The sequence below is a fragment of the Ursus maritimus genome, unplaced genomic scaffold (genome assembly GCF_017311325.1).
Source record: "Ursus maritimus isolate PB19 unplaced genomic scaffold, ASM1731132v1 scaffold_13, whole genome shotgun sequence".
NCBI classification, from domain to species: Eukaryota; Metazoa; Chordata; class Mammalia; order Carnivora; family Ursidae; genus Ursus; species Ursus maritimus.
This window is the reverse complement of record NW_024423675.1, coordinates 22583081-22594807: the sequence shown is the minus strand read 5'-3', so window position 1 is coordinate 22594807 and position 11727 is coordinate 22583081. Positions and strand designations below refer to the sequence as shown.

Genomic DNA, 11727 nt, shown 5'->3' with positions numbered 1-11727 from the left:
GGAGGACAATCATCACCCCACCCCCCGGCAATTCGCATCCCAGACTCACGACGCTAAGAGCTCCCACGCCGAGGATGGGAGTCCTCTGATCCCCTTAAGAAGAAGTAAAATCCACACCTTGACCCTATGTATCAAATATCTTGCCTCTCAAGGTGAGAGAACCTGTTTAAAGACCTGTTGGAAGGTGGAGATAGTTGCATGTGAGGTGCGTTTGGAATCTGCCCTCTTCCGCATTCAGCAGGGACCGTCTCAGCTCGCTCCCGATGAACCGACAGTAACAGCAGTGCTCCCACTACTCTGGAGGCGGTCAGCCAGCATCGTCGGGGGGTCATCGGTACCCCTTGGGACTTTAGGAGAGTCGGCTGCTTCACAAGCACTTTAGCTGTGAGCATAGACGCACAACAGGATGTGGCTAGAGGGTCGAAGATTCGTAGGTCTCGGGAGCCCAACGAAGGCTAGATGAACAGGGTGTCTGAAAACCCCTGCCCAAAACGTGCAAGCTTTACTGATAACACCAGAACATGTCGTTGAATTCAACATCTCTCTTTTATCTATTTATATTGATTTAATGCCTACGGTGCACAGTACTTGGCACTATGGGAAGTAAAAACCAAGACACAGTCCCGCTGTGGAATTGGGGTGTAAGTTTTAACAGACTCAGACTTAAACAAGCCTTGTCGAAGTGCCATTCTGGAGGAAATGTGGCTTTCTGAGTTTTCCTGCTCTGGCCACCGCATAGATTTGAATTATTGGGTAGAGTCCACTCCATCCAGACAACCCTGAAAAGTGATCCCCGAGAGGGTTCTTCAATCAAGGACTTTAGGAGCATAACGAAAGTGTTTGCTGGGAAAAGACTGACCAATATGCTGGAATGGAAACTAGATGCGTGTGGCCATACAGCTCACTTAGAACTCTCTAAACACGCAACTTCAGACGATGGTGGGCCTTGGGACCTGAGACCCACTTCCACCTCGTTATCGTTCAAGAACTAGTGAAAACCAGTGTGTTGGTTTGTGTTCTGACGTGTTCAGATTTCTCTTCTCCTAGTGTCGCCCTGTCCGGACTATGTCTCCTCTGAGGACTGGTGCCCATTTTGGCCTCTTGCCGGTCCGAGTGGCTGCTTCTTCCGTCCCACACACTGCACCAGGCTGGCTGCCAGCTGGGTCTTCCCCTGTCACTTGGGGACTGGCTTCACACACACACACACACACACACACACACACACACACACACACTGCCCTAAGAGCTGTCCTGGGTGTGTCGTCTGGGCCCACGAGTGCTCTGAGCCACTACGCCCTTTAGTAAAATGGAGGGAGTGAAGAGTGTGTTGGAAAGAGCCATTTCTGGTGTTTGGGGACTGAGATAAAAATGGATCCTACCTTGAGCAGAAACTAGACTCCAGACACTACGTGTGTAACTATTAACTGCCCGGCGGCTTGTTTTCCAGCTTCATCTTGACACCAGCTCTCATGTAGGTTGGGTAGGGGTGGGGGAATGAGAGGCATGACATGAGAAATCACAAGGAAGAGGCACAGAAACGCAGCCATTTGGATTTTTCCTCACTCCACTCCCTCTCAGTTCTCCTCACTGGATAGTAGGAAAGCAATCTAAATCCTATATGTGTGTATCCACGGTATTGTTTTTTGTTTTATGTATGAAAATATATTCAGAACTTCTCATACGTGTACTTGGTGTTCCTCAATATAAAAGTTGCCTCTTCACCACTGTCTTCCTTGCATGGTTTTCGATCTTGGACCTCCGTGGCCTGCAGCAACCCCTCTGCACAGCGCCCGTCATAACTACCCATCTGCTACAAGACTGTGAGCTCCGAGAGGGCAGGCCTTCTGTCTGACACGGTCACAGGTTATCCCTGCGCCCAGCACACAGCCCAGCAAAATCAGAGAGCTCAGTAATTATTTACTGATTAATTAATGCAAAAATAAATCATTAGCGTTCAGGCTAGGCCCAGGGTAGGGGGCATCATGCCCACCCACCCCGATCCTTTACTCAATGACGTCCTATTGTCACATCCTAAAATCCCAGAGGAGATCCAGCAAAACTGTCAGAAAGGCAATAGAAGAGTCAATAGCACCTAAAATCCATTAAAATGATGAAACATCTGGCTCAGTTGTATTTTTTTTTCCACGAAAACAGAAAATGAGAGCAGGTACCCTGAGCACCGTGTGATGGCAATAAACGCCAGGACCAGAGTCAAGCATGTAGTGGCCCATCCTGTACCACCACCACCATGTGCGCTCTACTCCGTCCGTACATAGGGCATAGCCCACTGTGGTGTCCACTGCACAGAACGGGGTTCAAGTCCCAGTTCTGCCACTTACTCACTGGTGCATGATTGTTATGATGTCCTTCCAAGACTCCTGTGTGGAAGTCCTAACCCTCTCGTACTTCAGAATGAGACCTTATTTGGAAAAAAGGTTGTTGGCAGATGCAATTAGTTAAGTTACAATAAGGTCCCACTAGCATAGGGCGGGCTTGTTATCCAGTATGACTGGTGTCCTCATAAAAAGGAGAAATTTGGACACAGATGCACACACACAGGGAGACTCCCTTGTGAAGAACGGGGTTCCACTGCCGCAAACCAAGGCACTGCCCGAAGCTGGGAGAGAGGGCTGGACCAGGTCCTTCCGTAGTGCCTTGAGAGTGGGCATGGCCCTGATGACACCTTGAGCTCAGACTTCTGGCGTCCAGAACTATGAGACAATACATTTCTGTTATGTGAGCCACCCAGTTTCTAGAACTTTGTTACAGCAGCCCTGGGAAACTTAGTAAAGTGGCTTTTGCAAATCAATTATGCCTTGGTTCCATTTTTTAAAATGAGGTTAGTAATGGTCCCTATCTCCTGGAGTTGTGATGAGGATTAAATTAGTGAATATTTTTAGGGTGGTTAGAAATGATACCTGGCACAGAAGACCAACGAGGTTCTTCTGTTGGTCGAAACTCTCTCCTTTGCCACGCAGCAGTGACAGGACTCGAAGTCATACATTCTGGCGTAGTGAGTCCTAATTTCATATTTTAGCTTCTGTGTAGAGCATGGATACATAACAGGACTCGAGCGTTCACTGAGGGAGTGATGGGTGCTGGGGTGCTTTGCAATTACTTGTATTCACTGGAGACTTAACTGAGCACAAGGTGCAGGGCTAAGGATCTCAGAAGGCCACATGTGACCTTGCAGGGAAGAATTTTTTTTTTTTTTAAAGATTTTATTTATTTATTTGACAGAGATAGAGACAGCCAGAGAGAGAGAGGGAACACAAGCAGGGGGAGTGGGAGAGGAAGAAGCAGGCTCATAGTGGAGGAGCCTGATGTGGGGCTCGATCCCAGAACGCTGGGATCACGCCCTGAGCCGAAGGCAGACGCTTAACGACTGCGCCACCCAGGCGCCCCTGCAGGGAAGAATGTTTTATAGCATTTAATTGTTTCTAATACTGAAACATTAAAAAGCAAAACGATCCTAGATTTTTATCTATTTCTGTTGAATATTTCTAGCTTTCTCATAATTTATGTAATCCTGGAAACTCAGAAGAACAGGAGAACTTTAAGAGAAATAAAACACCTGTGAATGAAGGACAGAAACAGCAAACGGGGGAGTGGCTGAGGCCAAAGAAAACTCAGGAATTATTCTCTTTTCACTTTAAACAAAGGATCCTGTACTTAACAAAAGTCCTCTGAGCTGTGGGTCATTGGAGGACCTCCATTAAAGCCCGTGTGGGTTGCACAAGCTCTTTGGGAAAGGGCTGTGACTCTCTACTCTCCTGGCCACCAGGAAATCCCTTCAATCAGTCATTCCACAAGTGTGTATTGAGCATTTGCTATGGGGTAGGGGCTGTTTTAGGCATGGGGACATTGCAATGGATAAAACTAAAAAAAAAAAAAAAAAAAAATTTTCCATTTCTTCATGGAACTCCTATTCTGGTGAGGGAAAAAGATGGTTGACACAATGAACAAATAAAATAGATAGTACGTCAGATAGTTATAACTGTTGAAGCAGAAATGAGAGCAGGGACGTTTGGGGTGGAGGATTTACATGGGGCGGGGGGGGGGGCAGTTTTACACAAGATGAGCAGGGAGGCCACGCTGAGAACGTGACATTTAAAAGAGCTGACAGAGGTGAGCGAGTGAGCTGTCTATCTGGGAGAAGAGCATTCCAGACAGCAGGAACGGCACATGCAAAGGCCCAAGACAGGAGTATTACAGAACGGAAGGAAGTCAGAGCGGCTGGGGTGGTGTGAGAGGAGCTGAGGAGCATGGGGGGAGAGGAAGGGAGGGAGGTGACAGGGGCCTGGAGGTCATAAGAACGTTGGCTTCTACTCTCAGTGCAGAAAGGGAGCCATTTAGAAGGATCTCTGGCTGCTGCTCGGTCTTCTCGACTGTGTCCGGGGCAAGGAGAGGACACAGGGAGACAAGTTAGAGGTGTTTGCAATGATTCCAACAGGAGATGATGACTCAGGATGGTAGCGACAGTGCTGGTGATTCTGGATATATTCGGAAGAAAAAGCAAGCAGGATTTGCAGAGTGGGATGAGAAATATGGAATAAAGAGAGAAGTTACAGATGATTCCAGGTCTTCTGGCCTGAGCAACTAGAAGTACAGACTTGTTTTTGTGAGACAAACAGAGCCACGAGAAGAGCAGGTTTGCAGGGAATCCCAGGACTGTGGTCCTGGTGCACAGGCTTCCAGACGTCCCGTAGACACGGTGTTGGTTTTCTACGGCCACTGTGACAAACTGCCACAAACTAAGTGGCTTAAAACAACTGAAACGTACTTTCTCATAGTTCTAGAGGCCAGAAGTCCAAAATCAGTTTTACGGGGCCAAGATCAAGGTGTCAGTAGGGCCGTGTGCTCTCTGGGGGCTTTAGGGGAGAACCGTCCCCTGCCTCTCCAGCTCCCGGAGGCAGCTGCCGTTCCTTGGTTCGTGGCTGCACCACTTTCATCTCCGCCGCATGGTCACATTGCCTCCTCCTCTTCTGCCTTCAAATCTCCCTGCACATCCCTCTTGGAAGGCCACATGTGATTATATTTAGGGCTCCCCCAGATAACCAGGATCATCTTCCCATCTCAACATCATCTCCCCATCCTTAACATAATCACATCCGCAAAGTCCCCTTTACCACTGAAGGTGACATAACAGGTGGCAGGGACTAACCAGGACATGGATGTGCTCTGGAAGGCTATCGTTCAGCCCATCGCAGATATCCTGGTGGAGATGGTGTACAAACAATTCCTCATGCAATCTGGACCTCAGGGAAGAGGCACACACCGGAGGTAGGAGTTGAGGAGTCAAGCATCCTGGTGGCATTATTTACTGTCATGAGACTGGACCACCCAGACTGGAGGGCGTGCACATAAAAAAGATGTGCAAAAACCTAGGCCTGTGCTCAGAGGTCTGGAATGTTGGGAGAAATCAGCAAAGGAACCCGAGGAGCAGCTGGAGAGGCCAGAGGACGGTCGGGAAGCTTCTGAGAGGCAAGCAAAGAACACTTCTGAAACAGCAGAGAACTGTTGACTGTGTCAAATGCACTGATGGGTCCAGTAAAATGAGATCTTAGAGCACTGGGCTTGGCAACGTGGAGGTCACCATTGCTCTTAACAAGAACAGTCTGATGTAGAGGCGGGGACTGAATCTGATGCGAGAGGTCCTGGAAAAGATTGGGAAGAAGGAACTAGAGAGAGCCCACACTGACAACTTTACAAGGTGCTTTGTCCTAAAAGTCAGTCCCAAAAAGAATCCTCCCCCTACCCTCCCAAAAGAATCTCTTTACCTGCCCGACGTTTAGAACAGCAGAGAGAATGGCCCCTGGAAGTGTCCTAGCTGGGATTCTAGGATCCAAAGAGGATGAATGTGAAAGATTCTGACTGTTTTGTCCAAAACAGTCCGTACTTGTTATTGCTTTGTGAGTCCTTGTACTTGTTATTGTTATAGGGCTGACTACATTCTGAAAACTCCCTGTAGAAGGTGTGTCCCTCAATGTGAAACCCTTGATCACTGTGGACAGATGGACCACACCCTCACCCAACACAAGCAGAGTTACCTTAACCCTTCAAGATGTGCTACTCAGCGCCCTCCCAAGCCCCGAAAGATCGATTAATCACCAGGTTTCTAAGTTGGTGGGAGCAATGCACCATTATGCACGCACTCTGCAGATGTGGAGCTAATTAACCTTGAACTAGGCAAGTCTCCAAGTCTCTCAGAGAAGTTTATTTATGCCTCCTAAAAACTGAGGGCAATAGCTGCTGCCTGATTTTAATTCTAGGTTTGAGAAAGTGTGAGGCATTACTGTAATGCTAATGAAAAGAGGCATAAGGATGGGGTGCCTGGGTGGCTCAGTCATTAAGTGTCTGCCTTCCGCTCAGGGCGTGATCCCAGCGTTCTGGGATCAAGCCCCGCATCAGGCTCCTCCGCTGGGAGCCTGCTTCTTCCTCTCCCACTCCCCCTGCTTGTGTTCCCTCTCTCGCTAGCTGTCTCTCTCTCTGTCAAATAAATAAATAAAATCTTCAAAAAAAAAAAAAAAGAGGCATAAGGAAATTAGCACCAGCTTGCAAGGAGTTAAAGAAAATCATAAGGTTCTCTCATGAGTCTCTAGAAGATACTGTAATATACTTACCTTTTATAAGAGGACACAAGACCGGGCTCCAACAAGACTGGAGGGAGAACACTCATTGCTGTTCACTGCGTGCGGCTCTGGGACAGACGCTCTGCGCGTTATTAGTTCATCCTCACGGGAGTCCTGCGCACTGGTTACTTCTATTGGACTCATTTGACAGTTGGGAAAAATGAGGCTCAGCTTCATGCCGTTCTCAGAGGAATAGCAGATAAATGCAGAAGCATGACAGTTAGAGCCTCTTCTATGGAGGTGACGGGACTGCAGGACACCAAGGAAGATGGAGCGAGGACCTTGAGAAGAGGTCTGGTGTCCAGAAACCAACCGAAGGATAGCCAATATCCTCTGCAATTGTCCATTAGAAAAAGAGAATGAAATGTTTCCTTTGTGAATTGAGACAGAGCCACGAATGGCATAGAAGGTGAGGAGTAGGGGATGACTCTCTGTAAATACAGAGATACTCATTGCTAGACAGAGCGGTGCCCTGAGTTTATTGGAGGAGGCCAGGGTTTGGTTATCAGTTAGCCAGAATATGCATGCTAAAGAGGGAAAGAACAAAGGGCAGCTTCAATTTCCAGACAGCCCATGTGCCCAGCAGGATTTTTAAAAATTAGTACGGCCGTTGTTTTAACAGGGTGTAATTTAAGCACAGTAACAGTACCAAACAGCCCCAAAGAATAGATGGTGTGTGTGAAGCTGAGATTTGGCACATGAGGACAATAGCTGTTGGCTCCCAGAACCTTCCCAGGCTACCCAAGGCCAGAGCTAAGCAAAGTTGTAAAACGAAAGTGATCCTCAATGGTTCTTTTGCCTGACAACTTCTCCATTGAGGAGCTCCCAGACAACCTCAGGTGTCTGCTACCCTCAAGTACTCCCCGGTGCCTGGTCTCTCCCCCCTGGAGAGCCCCTTCTCCTGCGCCTTGTTGCTCTCATCAGAATTTGTATTCTGGACTCAATACTTTTCAGTGTCCTCCGAGGTGACAACCAGACGGATTTTATTAGAACGGAGGGCTGGTGTTTTCAGGGAGGAGAAGGAGCCATTCCAAGGCACTACCAACTCCTCTTCCTTCATGTGGCTCTGGATCCATCTCTGAAATTGGCCAAGCTTTCCTCAGTCCACGTGTTTTCTACTGGGAATCTGAGAGCTGTGTGCACACCAAAACGTTCACGGGGAGGACCCACTTATATCCTTACTAGTTAAAATGATCTGCATAGATCTAATAACTATGGAATGGGAATTCGTTTTTCAAGCCCAAATGAAGTACTACTACTAAGACAAAGATCACTCTCCGGAAAGGTTGCCTTCGCCCACCCAAACCTTTCCCAGTACCAAAACACACAAAAACCCAAAAATTCATAGTAGTTAAGTGTATGTACTTCAGTGCCACACAGAACCAGATTAGTAGCTTGTTTCTGCTGCTAGTTCACCGAGGGGCGTCAGGTAACAAGTTTCTGCATCTACAAGACCACAGTAGGAAGAGTTCGCACCCCACGGGGCTTTGTGTGGGTTAGATGTGAAAACTACAAAACCCTTAGCACAATCCTTGGCTCCTTGTAAACATTTAAAAGATGTTAGCCACGTGTTATCCCTCTCTGACTAATAACAGGGCCAAGCACCGTTCTGAGTGCTTGACATAATTAACTCAGAATTTCCACAATGACCCTATGATGTGCGTTGTCCTGGTTTGAAAGAGGAGAAAATGAAGGCACAGAGAGGAGTGATTTGCCAAAGTACCACCGTGTGTTGATGGCAGGGCTAGAGCTCGAACCCCAGTAGCCTGGCCCCTCCGTCTACACTCTCGACCACAACCACTCAGCTCTATGGCATATGATGGGGACTCTAGAAGGCACTGCCCATCTCATACCCAAGACAAGTTGTGTTTGTGAGACAAAGAGAAGGCTGTCTTTGAACTCTGTCCCCCAAAGGAGAAAAGAATACGAAGCGATCCCAGCGCCAAGAGAAGCCTTCCATCTCGAACATACTCACTCCCCATGCTTAGTTGGAAGTGAGTCGTTCTGAAATCTGCCACATTTCTCTGCAGTGAAATTTAAGGGGAGGACGTTCTCCATGAGGAATGAACGTAAGTCACCGTGAAGTGAGGGACTAAAGAGATTCTCTAAAAAGTGCGAAGGGAAGACAGGAGGGGCAGGAGGAAGAAAGGAAGCAAAAGGGCTAAGGAAAGGCAGCCCTATTCCCAGGATCATAACTCACACGGAGCACGGGTTCCGGCAGCGTCTATAGGGACAGCCTGTCCATTAACACAATACACGATACTCGAAGGACTTGTTTGATGTTGAAATGTTTTCTAGGATGAGATTCGCAAAGGGAATTCTTGTTGTTTGACGTTCCTTCCAGTTCATTAGGCCACGATGCCCGGTACGCATTGCCGCGTGTGCCGCCAGGCAGCGGGGAGCGCGCGGGGCCACATGTTGTAGCTATTCAGGTGTGAGCCAGGTCTCTGCCTGTATTTCATTCACTCCGTTAACATTTGGGGAAGGGAAGAAGGAGGGAAAAGAAACCGAAACCCCTTTGTGGAGCTTTGCCTAAAAATTTTTTTTCAACGAAGCTAAAGGAAAATTTCCAACTTGTGTTTCTTTAAAAAAGCGTGTGGCCTTTTAATAAAATCTCTTTAAAGGTGCATCCAAAGAGGTCTGCACTCGGGGATTTATCAAGGTAAAGTCTAGGCTGCTCTGCATGTAGCCTGCAGCGCTGAGGGCCCCGGGCCATTAGCTGCTGCCCCTGTGGGCAGTTTGCAGCCAGGACAAATAAAACCAAACCTAGGTCCGCAGAGTGAGCAAAAGGTCTTCAAGGTGTTTGTCACTCCAGCGTTTCTCCTTGAGTTCGCCTGTTGCCATGGGGATAGAAGCCCTTTGATGGGGCATGGGGAGAATATTATTTTCAGAACCCGGCTACTCCCTGGCAAGCTTTTTTTTTTTTTTTATTTTTTGTGCCACTAGCACCTCTAATTCCTACCAACAAACTATGAAAACTCATAACCACTTAAGAATAGAAGAGAATTCGTGAATTATATTTCAGCTCCTTTTCCTTGCAGTTGTCCCTTTTCAGGGAAATTATAAACCATAGAGCAGGAGAATGGGCAGTGAGTTCTCATCAGTTTCGAGATGCAAGCTAGCCATCCACTCTGCATCGTTGCCATCATGTAATCTAGAAACCCATCATTGGGCTGAATTGAGGCTGTGTTTGATCCGTGAAGTACCCTCACTGCTTCTAGATCCACACTTGCCCAGTGATCTTGGAGCTGAGAGGGGCTCCCCAGCCTCTGGAGATCCAAGGATCTGGTATAACCCAGCACAAGACCAAGCTGCTGCCTTCCCAGCCTCTTCTGGGAGATGATTTCCTGAGCGATTTCTTTGACCACACAGATACATTCTCATTTAAATTCAGGCACATACACCCACATCCTGATCGGCAAAGACACACCATGAATTGAATGATAAATAATACATGCAGACAAAGACAACATCAGCTCTTATTTGCAGATGAAAGAACACTAGAAATTATTTCTGATGGAAATATAAAAGATTAAGTTCAAGCGGGGAGTGGAGGAGGAAGTATTTTCTTAAAGCTCCTTAAGAAACAACCTCATTGTTTCACTTTCAAAAGGCACTTTCTGTCTTGAGTTGGGAATTCAGTGGGCACGTGGTAACCCAGGCCCCAGTGGGAGATGCTCGTCCAGTACTGAGAGAGCCCAAGGAAGCAGAAACGGAAGTGAAATCTTAGAAAGGACACCTGCTGATATGCAGCCTGGCATCCATCTCCCTTCTTCTGGTAATTTTCTATCAGAAAACTATCCCCTTTCCACTCCCATTCTGTAGAGCCAAAGGGTATTGGAGCTGGGAGCAGGGTTAGGAAAATGAACCAAGTCATCCCAGTGAGACCCTATCACCCGACTTGGCTCTCTTTTCACCAAAGTTTCCAGCCAGTGGGATGTAAGCCTGGGGCTGCTGGAGCTTGTGAGGTCAGGACAGCCTGCCTGAGTGTACAGAGGAAAACAGTCGAGCTACAGATTCCTAATTATGTATTGTGAGTGCCTGAATTCAGCCATTCCTGAAGCTAGACTGCCCTCCATGTTTCAGTTACAGAAGCCAATGAATTCATGTCAGTTTCAGCTGGGTTTCCCTCACTCTGTCAAACGCTCAGTTAGGTGGGTCCTGCTCGAATATGTGTAATATACACAAACTTATACAGATACGTAGTATATATGTACATCTCTCTCTCTCTCTCTAATTACTAACATGAAAGCAAATCTCTTGTGAGTATTAGTAAGAAGTTTTATCCCACTGACAGGCTAAACCTCCAGGTTTATCATTTGATAAATTAGGGAGTAGAGAGGCACGTGGGTGGCTCTGTCGGTTAAGCGTCAGACTTGGGCTCAGGTCCTAATCTCAGAATCCTGGGATCAAACCCCACCTCAGGCTCTGTGATGATCAGCAGGGAGTCTGTTTGTCCCTCTGCCCCTCCCCGCCCCCCGGTCTGTGCATTCTCTCTCTCTCAAATAAACAAAATCTTTTAAAAAGTTAGGGAATAGTTACTTTAAAGAATTACATGACAAACAAGGCCCTCACCTGAGATTAGGGGAAACATCTCTCAGAAGAAGGGGATCATGGCCTGGGAGGATACCTCAAAAGATGTTTAACCCAATATGGAAAATACAACTTAAAAAGGGAAAATTAAAACAAAAATAAGAATCAAATCAGGAGACTGGGTTAAGATGGCAGAGGAGTAGGGGACCCCTTTTTCAGCCGGGGGAAACATCTCTCAGAAGAAGGGGATCATGGCCTGGGAGGATACCTCAAAAGATGTTTAACCCAATATGGAAAATACAACTTAAAAAGGGAAAATTAAAACAAAAATAAGAATCAAATCAGGAGACTGGGTTAAGATGGCAGAGGAGTAGGGGACCCCTTTTTCAGCCGGTCCCCTGAATCGAGTTGGATAGGTACCAGACCAGCCTGAACATCCATGGAATCAACCTGAGACGGAGGAAGATACATCTGGATCTCTACAAATGAACATCTCCAGCGCTGAGTATTGAGGTATGAAGCGGGGAGCCGTGAAACCGCGCACAGATATCGGAAGATAAAC

General features: G+C 47.3%; 1 long non-coding RNA gene across 2 annotated transcripts in view; it reads right to left on the bottom strand.

The window, feature by feature from the left end:
- Positions 1 to 11727, bottom strand: part of LOC103676985 — a 37220-nt gene that overhangs the window by 12236 nt on the left and 13257 nt on the right. The window contains exon 1 of one of the 2 annotated variants that reach the window (XR_572286.2): positions 6624 to 7280. The exons of the other annotated variant lie outside the window; for it this stretch is intronic. This is a non-coding gene — a long non-coding RNA (uncharacterized LOC103676985). Of the gene's footprint in view, positions 1 to 6623; positions 7281 to 11727 lie in introns of those variants that run through there. 2 annotated transcript variants of the gene reach the window in all.